The following is a 16,537-nucleotide window of genomic DNA, read 5'->3' as shown; positions in this document are numbered from 1 at the left end:
CCAGGCTGGTCTCAAACTCCAGAGCTCAAGTAATCCTCCCACCTCAGCCTCTTGAGAAGCTAGGATTACAGGCGTGAACCACCACAGGCCCCCCAGGTTTTCTTGCTGCTTCCTCACTTCCTTCAGTCTTTCCTCCACTGCTTCACAGAACACCATATCATAAATGGCATGTCTCTACTTTCACTCGCATCCATGTGAAGAGACCACCAAACAGGCTTTGTGTGAGCAACAAGGCTGTTTATTTCACCTGGGTGCAGAAGGGCTGAGTCCGAAAAGAGAGTCAGCGAAGGAAGATGGGGTGGGACTGTTTTATAGGATTTGGGTAGGTAAAGGAAAATTACAGTCAAAGGGGATTGTTCTCTGGAGGGCAGGGGCGGGGGACACAAGGTGCTCAGTGGGGGAGCTTTTGAGCCAGGATGAGCCAGGAGAAGGAATTTCACAGGGTAATGTCATCAGTTAAGGCAGGAACAGGCCATTTTCACTTCTTTTGTGATTCTTCAGTTACTTCAGGCCATCTGGATGTATACGTGCAGGTCACAGGGGATATGATGGCTTAGCTTGGGCTCAGAGGCCTGACATCTACCCTACTTGATCTCTGCCTCCTTATTCTGCTTTATCTTTCTTAGTATCTAGTATGACCTCACAAAGGTAATATATGAAATTGCTGTTTATTTTTCTTCCTTCCGCCCCTAGAATGTGAGCTCCATAAGGGTAAAACTTTGTGTTACTCACTGCTGCATCCCCAGCATCTAGGACTAAGCCTGCCACCTGCTAGGTGCACAATAAATATTTGTTTGTGTCGACAAAAAGAGTCAAACTCTAAAATATTTGAAGAGATTTATTCTGAGCCAAATATGAGTGACCATGGCCTGTGACACAGCCCCCAGGAGATCCTGAGAACATGTGCCCAAGGTGGTCAGGGAGCAGCTTGGTTGTATACATTTTAGGGAGGCCCGAGACTTCAATCAAATACATTTAAGATGTACATTGGTTTGGTCCAGAAAGGTGGGACAACTCAAAGCAGGGAGGGGGGCTTTCAGGTTATAGGTAGATTTAAAACTTTCTGGTTGACAATTGGTTGAGTTTATCTAAAGACCTGGGATCAACAGAAAGGAAATGTCTGAGATGTGATAAGAGGTTGTGGAGACCAAAGTTTTATCATGCAGATGAAGCCTCCAGGTAGCAGGCTTCAGAGAGAATTGATTTTAAATGCTTCTTTTTTTTTTTTTCAATTGAGACAGAGTCTCACTCTGTCACCCAGGCTGGAGTGCAGTGACAGATCTCCACTCACTGCAACCTCTGCCTCCCAGGCTCAGACGATTCTCCTGCCTCAGTCTCCCGAGCAGCTGGGACTACAGGCGTGCGCCACCACGCCCAGCTAACTTTTTGTGTTTTTAGTAGAGACGGGGTTTCACCATGTTGGCCAGGCTGGTCTCGAACTCCTGAGTGTCTCATGCATCCGTGTGAAGAGACCACCAAACAGACTTTGTTTGAGCAACATGGCTGTTTATTTCACCTGGGTGCAGGCGGGCTGAGTCCGAAAAGAGAGTCAGCAAAGGGTGGTGGGATTATCATTAGTTCTTATAGGTTTTGGGATAGGCAGTGGAGTTAAGAGCAATGTTTTTGGGGGCAGGGGGCGGATCTCACAAAGTACATTCTCAAGGGTGGGGAGAATTACAAAGAACCTTCTTAAGGGTGGGAGACATTATAAAGAACCTTCCTAAGGGTGGGGGAGATTACAAAGTACTTTGATCAGTTAGGTTGGGGCAGAAATAAATCACAATGGTGGAATGTCATCAGTTAAGGCTGTTTTCACTTTTTTTGTGGATCTTCAGTTGATTCAGGCCATCTGGATGTATACGTGCAGGTCATTGGGGATATGATGGCTTAGCTTGGGCTCAGAGGCCTAACACTGACATCAGGTGATCCACCCACCTCAGCCTCCCAAAGTGCTGGGATTACAGGCATGAGCCACCGCGCCTGGTGGTAAATGCTTCTTATCAGACTGCATTGATGTTAATACCAGAGAAGTATAAGAAGGCATGTCTGGCCCCTACTTCCCGTCAAGGCCTGAACCAGTCTCTCAGGTTATATTTTGAGAGTGCCCTGGCCGAGGAATAAGTCCATTCAGATGATTGGGGGCGGGGGGGTTAGAATTTTATTTTTGGTTTACATTTGAATCAATTCCCATCTCTTTATCCCCATTGCCACAAATTTAGTTTAAGCACTGATCATCATCTCTCATTTGGATAATTGAAACAATCTTCTAACAGGTCTCTAGACTTCCTCTAACTGCCCATTCTGCAGTCAAAATGATCTTTCAAAACTACAGATCCAATCATGCTTCCCCTTGCTCAAAAAATCTTCAGTGACTCCTCATTTTCTTCAGGATAAAATAACTTGGCACCAAGGCCTTCCGTAATTTGGTCCCCTTCATTGGATCATGAAAACTTCACGAGCACCTACTCTGTGGCAGACACTATTCTAGATTCTGGAGATACGACAGTGAATGAGACATGTCCCCCACCCTCAAAAAGTTCATAGGACTAACTCATAGGTCTTGAAGTTCACAGGTACAGAAAGCAAAGTAGATTGAGGGACAGAAATCAAGGTGGAACATCTAGGACTGAAGGTTCCTCCCTGTTTCCAAGGTATATGAAGCAGCATTTGTAACCAGCACCCACTCAATAACTGCTTCTTTATTGGAGTAGGTAGTTTATCTTGCCAGCCCTAGAAATGGGACAAAGGAGAGAGGCAGACAGAGCCTGTGGTTACTTCCAGCCTCCACGGCAGACCCAGAGGGAAGAAAGGAAATGAAGCAGCACACAGGGGTAAAGTACACAAAGAATAAAGTCCTCCTTGCTTTAGCAATGAAGATGTTGGGAGGATGACCTGAGCTGGCTTCACTGCCCAGTACCCAAAGGCAAGCCTGCTCATTAAGGGACCCATCTGCTCTTACAGAGGCTGCAGGCAGATAGTCCTTACAGGAATGATGACCTTAGGGTAAATAGATCTATTCAAAGACAAGCTATTTCTCCTATTCATCAAAGTCCTCCAATTATAAACAAATGGTCAACTAAGGAACACCAACAATTTGAAGGAAAACAACACAAAAGAAGTTCAAGGCCGGGCGTGGTGGCTTACGCCTGTAATCCCAACACTTTGGGAGGCTGAGGGGGGCAGATCACTTGAGGTCAGGAGTTCGAGACCAGCCTTCCCAACATGGTGAAACCCCGTCTCTACTAAAAATACAAAAATTAGCTGTTCATGGTGGCGCATGCCTGTAGTCCCAGCTACTCAGGAGGCTGAGGCAGAAGGATTGCTTGAACCCGGGAGGTGGAGGTTGTAGTGAGCTGAGGTCATGCCACTGCACTCCAGCCTGGATGACAGAGTGAGACTCCATCTCAAGAAAAAAAAAAAAAAGAACAAAGAAACAGCTGATCCTGAAGGAAGCAGACAATGAAAAAATCAAAAACGACCCCCAGAAAGATGAAAAAATGTATTACAAACATAAAACCAGAAAAAGCAATCAGAAAATGAGAAAGTTCTGGGAAAATAAAGATATGACTTGAAAATACAACAAATGTTAAGGAGACAGCACAAGAGTTAAAGTTGACTTTTAGGAATGCATAGGAAGTATGAAATAGATTTTGTCTTTAACATCAATCTTGTATTTTTTTTTTCAGATGGAGTCTCGCTCTGTCGCCCAGGCTGGAGTGCAGTGGCGCGTGTGATCTCGGCTCACTGCAAGCTCCACTTCCCGAGTTCACGCCATTCTCCTGCCTCAGCCTCCTGAGTAGCTGGGACTACAGGCGCCCACCACCATGCCTGGCTTATTTTTTGTATTTTTAGTAGAGATGGAGTTTCACCGTGTTAGCCAGGATGGTCTCAATCTCCTGACCTCATGATCCACCCGCCCTGGCCTCCCAAAGTGCTGGGATTACAGGCGTGAGCCACCGCGCCCGGCCTCAACCTTGTATTATAAAAGAGAAAAATATTTATTTTCAAAGTGGTTTCCACAATTGTTTAGGAGAATCCCCACTTTTGCATTCAGTGTTGATGGGCTCTTACAAATGGTTTATATACCTACAACTTGTTTTCTTGTTTGTTGGCACAAACATATCACTGTGAAAAACAACATCTCAAATTTTGAAGAGCTCTTTGAAAGTTTTACTCTTCATATTCTAGGTGATATTTAGACAGTAACTGATGAAATAAAACTTAGCCATTTATAAGGACCAGAATTATCCAGGTATTTAAGAGAAACCAGGAATATTTCAATTCATATAATAGAGCTGGATGGAATCCTAAAATACCATCTCAAATTTAGGAAAAAACTTAGGACCATCTAGAGGAGGTGTGTTGGCCACAGTCACCCAGAGCATTTGCAGAAACTGGCCTCCAAATTTCTACTTTACTGTAGAAGAGAAATCAGTTTAAAGCTCATGGACAAACTCTTATCAGAGTTTCTAAAGTTACATGATTTTTGAAACTTCAGGCATTGCTTCTGTTGAACAGATTTTCATTTTTAGATAAAACAATAGCTACCTTACAAAATGACATTTATTTATTTATTTATTTTAAGATAGGGTCTTGCTCTGTCACCCAGGCTGGAGTGCAGTGGCACAATCTCAGCTCACTGCAACCTCTACTCCCCAGGCTCAAGTGATCCTTCTACCTCAGCCTCCTGAATAGCTGGGACCACAAGTGTGCACCACCACACCCAGCTAATCTTTGTTGTTTTTTGTTGTTGTTGTTGTTGGTTTTTTGTGGGTTTTTTTGTTTGTTTGTTTGTTTTTGAGACGGGGTCTCCCTCTGTTGCCCGGGCTGGAGTGCAGTGGCTCAATCTCTGCTCACTGCAACCTCCGCCTCCCGGGTTCAAGCGATTCTCCTGCCCCCACCTCCTGAGTACCTGGGAGTGCAGGCGTGCACCACCATGCCCGGCTAATATTTTTTTTTGTTTTTAGTAGAGACGGGGTTTCAGCATGTTGGTCAGGCTAGTCTCGAACTCCTGACCTCATGATCTGCCAGCCTTGGCCTCCCAAAGTGCTGGGATTACAGGCGTGAGCCATCCCGCTTGGCCTAATTTTTGTATTTTTTATAGAGATGGAGTTTCACCATGTTGCCCAGGCTGGTCTCGAACTCCTGACCTCAAGCAGAACTCCTGCCTTGGCTTCCCAAAGTGCTGGGATTACAGGCGTGAACCATCTTGCCCAGCCAATAACTTTTTAAAAGGAACCTATACAAATAATTTTAGAGAAACAATACTTTGGCTCAACAACTGTCAGGGTGACAGCAAAGCCATTCTGGTCTTGTCCAGGATTTAAATGCATGTTCTCAAACAAATACATCCATTCCAAATGACATTCTAGGGCTTTTAGATACAACTTCTCATAGAGATATGATGACCAATAAGAAATCACTTCTCGGCTGGGTGCAGTGGCTCACCGCTATAATCCCAGCACTTTGGGAAGCCAAGGCGAGCAGATCACCTGAGGTCAGGAGTTCGAGACCAGCCTGGCCAACATGGCGAAACCCCATCTCTACTGAAAATACAAAAATTAGCTGGGCGTGGTGGCGTGTATCTGTAATCCCAGCTACTCAGGAGGCTGAGACAGGAGAATCGCTTGAACCCAGGAGGCGGAGGTTGCAGTGAGCCAAGGTTGTGCCACTGCACTCCAGCCTAGGCAACAGAACGAGACCCTGTCTCAAAAAAAGAAAAAGAAAGAAATCACTTCTCAATGCCTCTCACATTTTATGAGTTCTGTCTGTGTAACTTCACCAATGTGGGTTGTAACTCTGGGTCTGATACTTAAGAGCGGTTAAGATTTTGAACAAGTGACCTTTCTGAGCTATTAGACTTTAAAAAGTTTGCAGCTTTTATTATAATACTATTATTATTAGTATCATAAATTCCCAAAGAAAATGGGGATAATTTAGTACCTATTCTTATAGGATTCTTATAGTAATTAAATAAGGTAATGCACTTTAAAAATAACTTAACACTTCAACATGTAGTAATCTGTAAACGATACTGTTAGTAGTAGCAGTAGCAGTAGTATTGCAGTGTCATATCTAATGTGAAAATTAAGCTACAGAGTCAGCATGTCAAGCCAAAAATCACATTAAAATTATTCTTGGCCAGATGCGATGGCTCATGCCTGTAATCCCAACACTTTGGGAGGCCGAGGTGGGCGAATCACGAGGTCAGGAGTTTGAGACCAGCCTGGCCAACATGGTGAAACCCCGTCTCTACTAAAAATACAAAAATTAGCTGGGCGTGGTGGCGGGAGTGTGTAAACCCAGCTACTCAGGAGGCTGAGGCAGGAGAATCGCTTGAACCCGGGAGGCAGAGGTTGCAGTGAGCTGAGATCACGCCACTGCACTCCAGCCTTGGTGACAGAGTGAGACTCTGTCAAAAAAAAAAGCAAAAAAAAAAAGATATTAGCAGCCCGCGCGCAGTGGCTCATGCCTGTAATCCCAGCACTTTGGGGGGCCAAGGCAGACAGATCACTTGACGTCAGGAGTTCAAGACCAGCCTGGCCAACATGGCAAAACCCCATCTCTACTAAAAAATACAAAAAATTAGCCAGGCGTGGTGGCAGGCACCTGTAGTCTTAGCTACTTTGGAGGCTGAGGCAGGAGAATCACTTGAACCTGGGAGGCAGATGTTGCAGTGAGCCGAAATTGTGCCATTGCACTCTGGCCTGGGTGACAGAGTGAGACTCCGTCTCAAAATAAAAAAGAAAAAAAAATTATTCTTGAAAGAACTGGGCACAATGGCTCACACCTGTAATCCCAGCATTTTGGGAGGCCGAGTCAGGCAGACCACTTGAGGCCAGCATTCGAGACCAGCCTGGCCAACATGAAGCCTGTCTCTACTAAAATACAAAAATTAACCAGGTTTGGTGGTGTGTGCCTGTAATCCCAGCTACTTGGGAGGCTGAGGGATGAGGATTGCTTGAAAACCCAGGAGGCAGAGGTTGCAGTGAGCCGAGATGCCACCATTGCACTCCAGCCTGGACAACAGAGCAAGACTCTGTCTAAAAAAAAAAAAAAAAAATATATATATATATATATATACACATTTCTTGAAAGTTCCAATAATTTCCCATAAAGTATACTATCCATGCCCTTGCATATATGCTGTCCAACTGATTTACTCCTGTCTCATGATCATTCTGTGGCGTATGCTTACTAAATGGAATGGCAAATGGATTTGCTTTTTCTATTTCTTTTATTTTCCTGTATTGGTAGAGCATACCCACACAGTTAAATCTGCGTAAATTAAATGCACTAAATGGAACACCACTGATTTATTAGTACAGACGGCCCTCTGTATCTGTGGGTTATGCATCTGTGGATTCAATCAACTTCAAATCAAAGATATTTGAAAAAAAAATGCCTATGCTGAACATGTACAGATTTTTTGTTGTCATTCTTCCCTAAACAATGCAGTGTATGTATTTACATAGCATTTACATTGTATTGGGTATTATAAGTAATCTAGAGATGGTTTATATAAAGAAGGATGTGCATCAGTAATATGCAAATACTACACCATTTTATATCAGAGACTTGAGCATCTGAGAATTTTGGTATCCATGAGGGTCCTAGAGCCAATCCTCTGTAGATACAGAGGGACGACTGAATGTGAGCTCTACCCTTTGCTACTTTCTTGAGACAAAAAACTCAAAGTTTTTAAAATGCTGACCGTGAGATTCATTTATATTGAAACCACAGAATTTTAGAGTTGGAAAGGATCTTGAAGGAGTTGATCAATGCATGGGGTGGCAGAATATCAGAGTTCCAGATGTGACTGTGGTACTTACAAGCTAGATGAGCCACTTAACCCCTCTGTCTTTCATATGCTCACAGGTAAAATGATGGGAGGGCCTATGCTGCCTGCCTTCCAAGGCTGTGGAGGAAATTTCACAAGATAGTAATTATAACAATAAAGATGTCGAAAAGCAAACTTTCAACAAGTTGAGTTGAAAAGATCTAAATGGCTTTTATTAATGATTCATGAATTGGGCAGCATCCCATCCGTAAAATAGAAGGAATTCCAATGAGCAGAGCAGAGAGGGTTGGTTTTATAGGCAGAAAAGTGGTAAAGAAGCAAAAATAGAGAACAAAAAGTAGATTGTTCATTTTTTTCACTTGTTTTTATTTATTTATTTATTTATTTATTTATTTATTTATTTATTTTTAATGATAGAGTCTCACTCTGTCACCCAGGCTGGAATGCAGTGGTGTGATCACAGCTCACTGCAGCCTCATCCTCCTGGGCTCAAGCAATCCTCCCACCTCAGTCTCGTAAGTAGCTGGGACCACAGGCACGCATTACTGCACTCAGCTAATTTTTTAGTTTTTTGTAGAGACAGGGTCTCCTTATGTTGCCCAGGCTGGTCTGAAACTCCTGGGCTCAAACAGTCTTCCCACCTTGGCCTCCCAAAGTGCTGGGATTACAGGTGTGAGCCACCACACCCAGCAAATTGTTCATTTCAAAGTTACTTTCCTTACAGGGTTAGAATAGAGGGGACTTCATTATCATACTGGCTCAGATAAACTGGGCCCCTTCTGATTGGCCACTGTGAATATCTTATTTTTTGGAAAGTTGGCTCATTTTAAAGTTCAGTTCGATTACATGGCACCTAAAACTAGTGACTCCATTCTGGTTTGGTTTGCTCTGTTAGGCCTAGTCCAGGATCTCAGTCCAAAACAACGGCTTCCCACAATTTTTATTTAAGAAGATAATAACAATTGTTAATGCTTACTGGAGGCTACTTCATTTAATTCTCACAGTAGTCTTGAACAAGGTAGTTTCCATAATTAACCCCAATTTGTACATGGAGAACCTGAGACACCAAGATGTGTGTCAATGCACTTTGAAAACTCAAGCCCGAATTAGCCAGGCATGGTGGCAGGCACCTGTAATCCCAGCTATTTGGGAGGCTGAGGCAGGGGAATCGCTTGAACTCAGGAGGCAGAGGTTGCAGTGACCCGAGATCGCACCACTGCACTCCAGACTGGGTGACAGAACAAGACTCCATCTCAAAAAAAAAAAAAAAAAGGAAAGAAAAAAGAAAAACAAAATTCAAGCCTGGTGGCCGGGCACGGTGGCTCACACCTGTAATCCCAACACTTTGGGAGGCCAAGGTGGGTGGATCATGTGAGGTCAGGAGTTCGAGACCAGCCTGACCCCATCTCTACTAAAAATACAAAAATTTGCCGGGCCTGGTGGTGTGTGCCTGTAGTCTCAGCTACTTGGGAGGCTGAGACAGGAAAATTGCTTGAACCTGGAAGGCAGAGGTTGCAGTGAGCTGAGATCCCACCACTGCACTCCAGCCTGGGTGAAAGAGTGAGACTCTGTCTCAAAAGAAAAATAAAGAGAACTCAAGCCCTATGCAAGTGTGGAGATTGATTGGGATGAGGCTATTGAGGGATAGAAATAAAAATGTGATTTTGGAGAAGTCACATCCCCAAACTGGGATTAATTTTCTCATCTGTAAAATGAAGAAGTTGAACTCTTTCAAGGTACATTCAAAACTCCAAGAGTCTAAATAGAAAAGTTGAATGTGGTTCATTGTCCATACACTATAAATAAATTATTCCATGAAAAAATTCTAATAAATTTACTTGTCAAGCTCTCTACAGCAACTCTATTAGGTTCACATGTTGAAGCCTGAATGGCATTTCACCCATTGCCAAGTTGCCCCTTTCTTTTATGTTTATTTGAAGTGTGAATGCTTCAAAGTGTTCTGAATATTTTCTCCTTATAGTGCAATAAAAGGACCAAAGAACATTCCCAGCAAAGCCTGCTTATAATTTATAATGCCAGATTATAATTTAATAATACATCTCTGGCTCCTTTGGCCTGCTTGACTGAAATTTTTAATGTGCATTTTTTCTGTAAGGCAAACAGAATACATTCATTTTCCCATGTTTCAACTGTAAATATATTTTAATACTTGAAAAATTTTTAGAAAGAAGAAAGGAAGGAGGAAAAGAAAGAAGAAAGGAAGGGAGAAAAGAAAGAAGAAAGGAAGGGAGAAAAGAAAAAAAGGAAAGAAGGAGGGAAAGAAGGAAGGAAGGAAGGGAGGGAGAGAGGGAGGGAGGAAGGAAGGAAGGAAAAGAGAGTCACATCTCTGCTCTAATCCAATCCCAGTATTTTTTACTCCTAGATGCTTCCTTCTGTCCTTGTACAGCTGCTTTCAAATTTTTCCATAGTTTGTTCATTCCACAGGTATTTATTAAGTCATACCACTTACCAGGCAACAATCATTGTTCTAAGGACTGGAGATACAGCAATGAGGGAGACAGAGGCCCAGTCTTGGTTGTAAGTTCCATGTACACGCACTTTTGTTTCCCTTCACCTTTTTTTTTTTTTTTTTTTTTTGGCTTAACATTATATCTTAAGCATTTTTCCATGTGTTTACCCTGAAAGAATGTGGACAAAAAGAATAAAATAGGCTCTGTTGTTAGAGGGAATTAGTAAGTTAATAAAACATTTGTTGATTCCACTGAAAGCATTAAAGTAGTAACAAAAGAATTTTTACAAAAGTAAAGAAGAATAAAACATTTGTGCAGTCCTGCTGGGAGAGAGATTTGAAGGTGATAATAATCACCGTTTTTCAGCCGGGTGTGGTGGCTCATGCTTGTAATCCCAGCACTTTGTGAGACCGAGGCAGGAGGATTACCTGAGTCCAGGAGTTCGAGACCAGCCTGGCCAAAATAGTGAAACCCTGTCTGTACAAAAAATACAAAAATTAGCCAGACGTGGTGATGGGCACCTGTAGTCCCAGCTACTTGGGAGGCTGAGGCATGAGAATTGCTTGAACCCGGGAGGCGGAGGTTGCAGTGGGCCGAGATCGCGCCACTGCACTCCAGACTCTGTCTCAAAAAAAAAAAAAATCACATTTTTTTGAGTACCTCCTTTGTGATAGGCACCATCTAGATGATATACACATATTATCTCATTTACATTAATCTTCACTACAGCTCTATGAGGTTGGAAATAGTATTATCTTATCCCTATTTTGCATGTAAGGAAACTGAGGCTCAGAGCGTCTAAATTGCAAAGCCAGAATTAGAGTCCCAGTCTGAGTTGCATCAAACATTTCCCTTTACTCTGGGGATGGAGTGAGGAACTTTGATTTCATTCCATTTCTTTCTTTTTGGAGAATAGGGAGTGGGCAATCATTTTGAACCAATTTGCCCAATTTCATAACTACATTCAGGTTTGAAAGGAGCTGAAAATGATATGCAATTTGGAGGAAGTGAAAGAAAATAGAAATTATCCCCCTTTTTCTCTTTCCTCACCTTAAGACCTGCCACTGCATCTTTTTGTTTGGAGAAACAAATGAGAAAATTGTCCAATCTTTTAGCAACAGCTTAAAACACAAATTACCAAGATACAGTAACTAGACTGAATAGTCAAGAAACGCCAAAGATGTCTAGTTTTATTGCCTACATGCGCCAGTGGTTTAAGGGAGGTTAGGATCACCTTGAGTCCTTCAAATATCTCCAAGGTAATAACAGCAACAAAAACAAAATTCTAACAAAAATAATTCCCGGACAGTCATGCAGCTCTTTACAGTTTTCAATGCCCTGTATGGCAGATTCTCAAATAGGAACAATGTGTGGACACTTTCCATCAGAAAATAATTATTTCGGGCCCTCAGTGTTGATCTTCTATTATAATATTACTTACATATATGATAACATAAAACAAGACATAAACTCCTTATACTCATAGCATTTAAACAACTGTAAACCCAGAGTGATTTCACACATTAAATGCAAACAAAACTAAAAAATCAATACAACTCAAATCACTAACACTAGTTAAATATAATGGATGGTGTTGTTTTGCTAAAATGAAATCACTTGCCCCAGTGTGAATATTAGTATGTGCATTATTAAAACAATTCCTCTGAATTAACTTTGATGTTATCTGGCTTCATTTGAAGGAAATACATCACTTATACTTTATGTCTACCTCTGTTCTTTTCCCTTGGATCCAAAAGAATTAAAGTAGTAATCTTTGGTACCATTATGATTGTAAACAGAAATGCAAATTTTAGTGCTGAAATTGCATGACAGTATTTGGTTATAAGATGGTCATTCACTTAATACCATTCTGTGGGACAACTTGAGGACCACAGTGTCAGAAACACTAGTGATTAAGAGCATAAGCTTTGAAACCTGACAGATCTGAGTTTGCCACTTCCTAGTTGTGTGAACTTGGACAAGTAATTTAACCTCTCTGTTCCTCAGGTTTCCTTCCCCTGTAAAATGGGGATAATAATAGTACTTTAATTTTGCAAGCAGAAACAGGCACCATGACCCACTTTTTAGACATGATGTTTAAGCCTGAAACTGCTGAGAAACTAGAAGTCACTCAGTGTTCCTTCAGAGCTCCTCTGTAATTCCAGAACTACATGAAGGTAGACAGGTTTTAAAAAGATATTTCTCTGGACTTTCACCCTCCCCTCCCAATATCTGCATTTGCTATCCCAGGTTCATGTTTTAGGGTGGAACTGGAAAATGTGATTGAGCTTTAAAAAGGAAACAGCAAAATGGCAATGCCAGTAAATAGACAATTGAGAATCAGCTGAACTCATGCCACAAGACAGCTGTTTCTATATGAAGCCCACCAATGAAAGCCTGCTTTTCTGCTTCCTGACCTGGCACGAATCCCTTGATTCCTGAGGCCCCCAAGGTTGAAAATAGCCCAGCCACCTGCCAAGGGTTGGTATATTTTTAGGACCAACAGGATTGGAAACAGGGCTCTGTATGCCTGGAACTTGAGCCAGGCTGCTGGGTGGGTATCTTACCTTCATTGGGTTGCTGGTTTCTGTGCTGCTGGATCAAATCCAGCAGCCAGTCACAGAAATGGACAGAGAGCTGTGAGAGAAGCAGATTGGAACAGTGAAAGGAGGTGGGGTTTGTCTGGGGAGGGGGTGAATACAGGGAGAATGGAGTGAGTAGAAGGTCATAGCTAGTGGATGTTGGGTTAAAAGATATAGGAAAGGGGCTGGGTGCGGTGGCTCATGACTGTAATCCCAGCACTTTGGGAGGCAGACGCGGGTGGATCACTTGAGGTCAGGAGTTAGAGACCAGCCTGACCAACATAGTGAAACCCCGTCTCTACTAAAAATACAAAAAATATCTGGAAATCGCTTGAACCCGGGAGGCAGAGGTTGCAGTGACCCGAGATCATGCCACTGCACTCCAGCCTGGGCAACAAAGCGAGACTCTGTCTCAAAAAATATATAAAAGATATAAGAAATTTCCATAAATGATAGGACCCCACAACAAGCAGAAATCACAGTGCTAGACCCTTTCCTTGTTTAGAAAAAAAGTGTAGTTAAAATTTATCTCAATATCTTCCACCAGTCTCTCAAACAGCTCAGAAATTGTCCCAATAACAGGTATTTGTCAAATTATAACAGATGAGACTGGGCACCGGTGGGTGCACGGTGGCTCATGCCTGTAATCCTGGCTGAGGAGGGCAGATCACTTGAGCCCAGGACCTTGAGGCCAGCCTAGGAAACATGCCAAAACCCTGTCTCTACAGAAAATACAAAAATTAGCTGGGCATGGGTAGTCCCAGCTCCTCGGGAGGCTGAGGTGGGAGAGTCACTTGAGCCCAGGAGGTCGAGGCTGCAGTGAGCCATGATGGCGCCACCGCACTCCAGCCTGGGCGACAGAGACCCTGTCTCAAACAAACAAAACAAAACAAAAAACAACAAAAAAACAAGTTATAGCAGATGAATCTGAAGCTTTTATTCTCTCCTTCCTTTTATCTGCATCCCACTCAAGAGAAAAAATTATTTTCCTTATGTCTCACTGTGGGTCTCACTCCCTCCCCTGAGTAATTTATCAGTCATTCTTCCAAACCAACACAACATTCCTTCTAAGCAACGCACACACAGAGAAGAGATGAATGGATGGAAGAGCAGAACACAAAGGCCTAACTAACCTCGTTTGAGAGCCAATTAATCTGCTTGAGAAAATATTTTTTTTGAATTTCATTTGAGACCTGAAGGATAAATCATGCAAAACTGTGGTGCTGGTGTGGGGGAGGGCTGGTGGGATGAGGGGGAGAGCACTCTAGGACAGAGAGCACAGTATGCAAAGGTTCTGAGTGGAGAAAGCAAGTCATGTTTCAGGAGTTTGGAAAAGTCCTGTTTGGATAGAGTTGAGAGATCAAAGGGAAATGTTGCAGGGGATGTTGGGAGACGACAGCAGCGGCCAGATCAAGGAGGGCCTCTGTGGTGTTATGATGTACATGTACATATTGGTTTTCACCCATGGTTCTCGGCTCATAACTCCCATAGCCCTTGTTACACTCTTGTTATAATATTTGGTGTGCTAGGCTTCAGAAGCTGGCCTCAGGAAACAGAATCTGATCTCCCACTCTCCTTTCACCTGCCGCAAGGCAGAACTCGAATCTTTCCCCCACTTTTCTGATTATGGGTCTTAAGACCCTCTCCTGACAGAGTCTTGCCACATACCTTAGGGGAAGGAATGCTGACATAATGACACGTCCATCAAAACCCAAGAAGACTGGGTTTGGAGAGCTTCCCGATAGCCGAACACATAAAGGTTCCTGGAGGGTGCTGCACCCAGGGAGATCGTAGAAGCTCCGCGCCCCTTGCCCCATACCTTGCCCTATGCATCTCATTACCTGTATCTTTTTCAATACCCTTTATAATAAACCAGTAAACTTGTTTCCTGAGTTCTCTGAGCTGCTTCAGCAAGTTAATGGAACCCAAAGAGGCGATTGTGGGAACCCCAACTTAAGCCAGTCAGTCAGAAGTTCTGGAGGCTTGGACTTGCACCTAGTGTGGGTGGAGGGGCAGCCTTGGAGACCGAGCCCTCCCTTTGTGGGATCTGACAGTGTCTCCAGGTAGAGAGTGTTGGAGTTTAATTGGAGGACTTGGTGTGTGGGGGAAAACCCCCCCACCACTTTTGGTCATAGAATTCTTCTTCTGTTGTGATGATTGCTGTGGTGGTGTGAAAGCAGAGGAAAAAACCAGTTTGAAAGTTTTCCAAAACAGCCTTACATTTATCTAGTAATATTTGCTGAGTGCTTACTATGTGTTAGGAGCTGTCCTAGGTGTTTGGGAGTGTATTCGTTTGTCAGGGCTGCCCAGTAACAAGGTACCACAGACCAGGTGGCTTAACAGAAATTTATTTTCTCACAGTCCTAGAGGCTGACGTCTGAGATCAAGGTGTCAGTACGGTTGGTTTCTTCTGAGGCCTCTCTCTTTGGCCTGTAGATGGCCACCTTCATCCTGTGTCTTCACATGATCGTCCCTCTATATGTGTCTGTGTTCTTATCTCTTTTTTTTTTTTTTTTTTTTTTTTGAGATGGAGTCTCACTCTTTTGCCCAGGCTGGAGTGCAGTGGCACAGTCTTAGCTTACTGCAACCTCTGCCTCCCGGGTTCAAGCAATTCCCGAGTAGCTGGGACTACAAGTGCACTCCACCACGCCCGGCTAATTTTTGTATTTTTAGTAGAGATGGGGTTTCGCCATATTGGTCAGGCTGGTCTCAAATTCCTGACCTCAGATGATCCACCTGCCTTGGCCTCCCAAAGTGCTGAGATTACAGGCATGAGCCACCACACCCAGCCCTCATCTCTTCTTATAAGGACACCAGTCAGATCAAATTATGACCCATCCTGATGACTTCATTTTACTTAATTACCTCTTAAAGACCCTATGTCAAATACAGTCACATTTTGAGGTACTGGGCGTTAGGACTTAAACATATGCATTTTGGTGGGGTGGGGGGCAGGCTTGAGGGGGCAAATTTGGTGCAAACTAGTGATATAGCTGTGTGCAAAACAAAGATCCATGGACTCATGCAGCTTACATTCTAGAGGAGGGAGACAGACAACAAACAATAGTCCGAATAAAGTATATAGACTGTTAGAAAGTGATTATGGAGGCCGAGTGTGGTGGCTCACACCTGTAATCCCAGCACTTTGGGAGGCCAAAGTGGGTGGATCACTTGAGGCCAGGAGTTCAACGAGATCAGCCTGGACAGCATGGCGAAACCCTAAAAAAAAAAAAAAAGAAGGAGAAGAAGAAGAAGAAGGTGATTATGGAAAAAAAAAAAACGTAGGGAAGGATGAGGGGTTGGGAATATGAGCCGTGTGACAGAGGGTGGAGGTGCAGACAGAAGGAAAGAGGAAGAGCTACAGATTTTGTTCTTTATCCTAGAGGCAATGAAAAGCTCTTAAAGGGTTTTAAATAGAGATGTGACATATTTGCTTTTGAAAAAGATCACTCAGACTGCTTATAAGAAAATAAAGGGTGGGAGAGGAAGGTAGGAGGATATAGCAGTAGTGCAGATGATAATACCGGCCTGAATTAAAGTGGTAGTAGGGGGAATGAATGATATGGATAGATTTAAGATTTGTGAAGGAAACTGAATTAATAGGACTTGGTAATTGGTTGAAGATAGAGGGAGAGGAAAATTGACAAAACAAGGATGACTCCTAGGGTGCTGTCTTGCATAAC

This window comes from Pongo pygmaeus, chromosome X (genome assembly GCF_028885625.2).
Source record: "Pongo pygmaeus isolate AG05252 chromosome X, NHGRI_mPonPyg2-v2.0_pri, whole genome shotgun sequence".
Classification (NCBI taxonomy): Eukaryota; Metazoa; Chordata; class Mammalia; order Primates; family Hominidae; genus Pongo; species Pongo pygmaeus.
Note: the sequence above shows the minus strand (reverse complement) of the source record.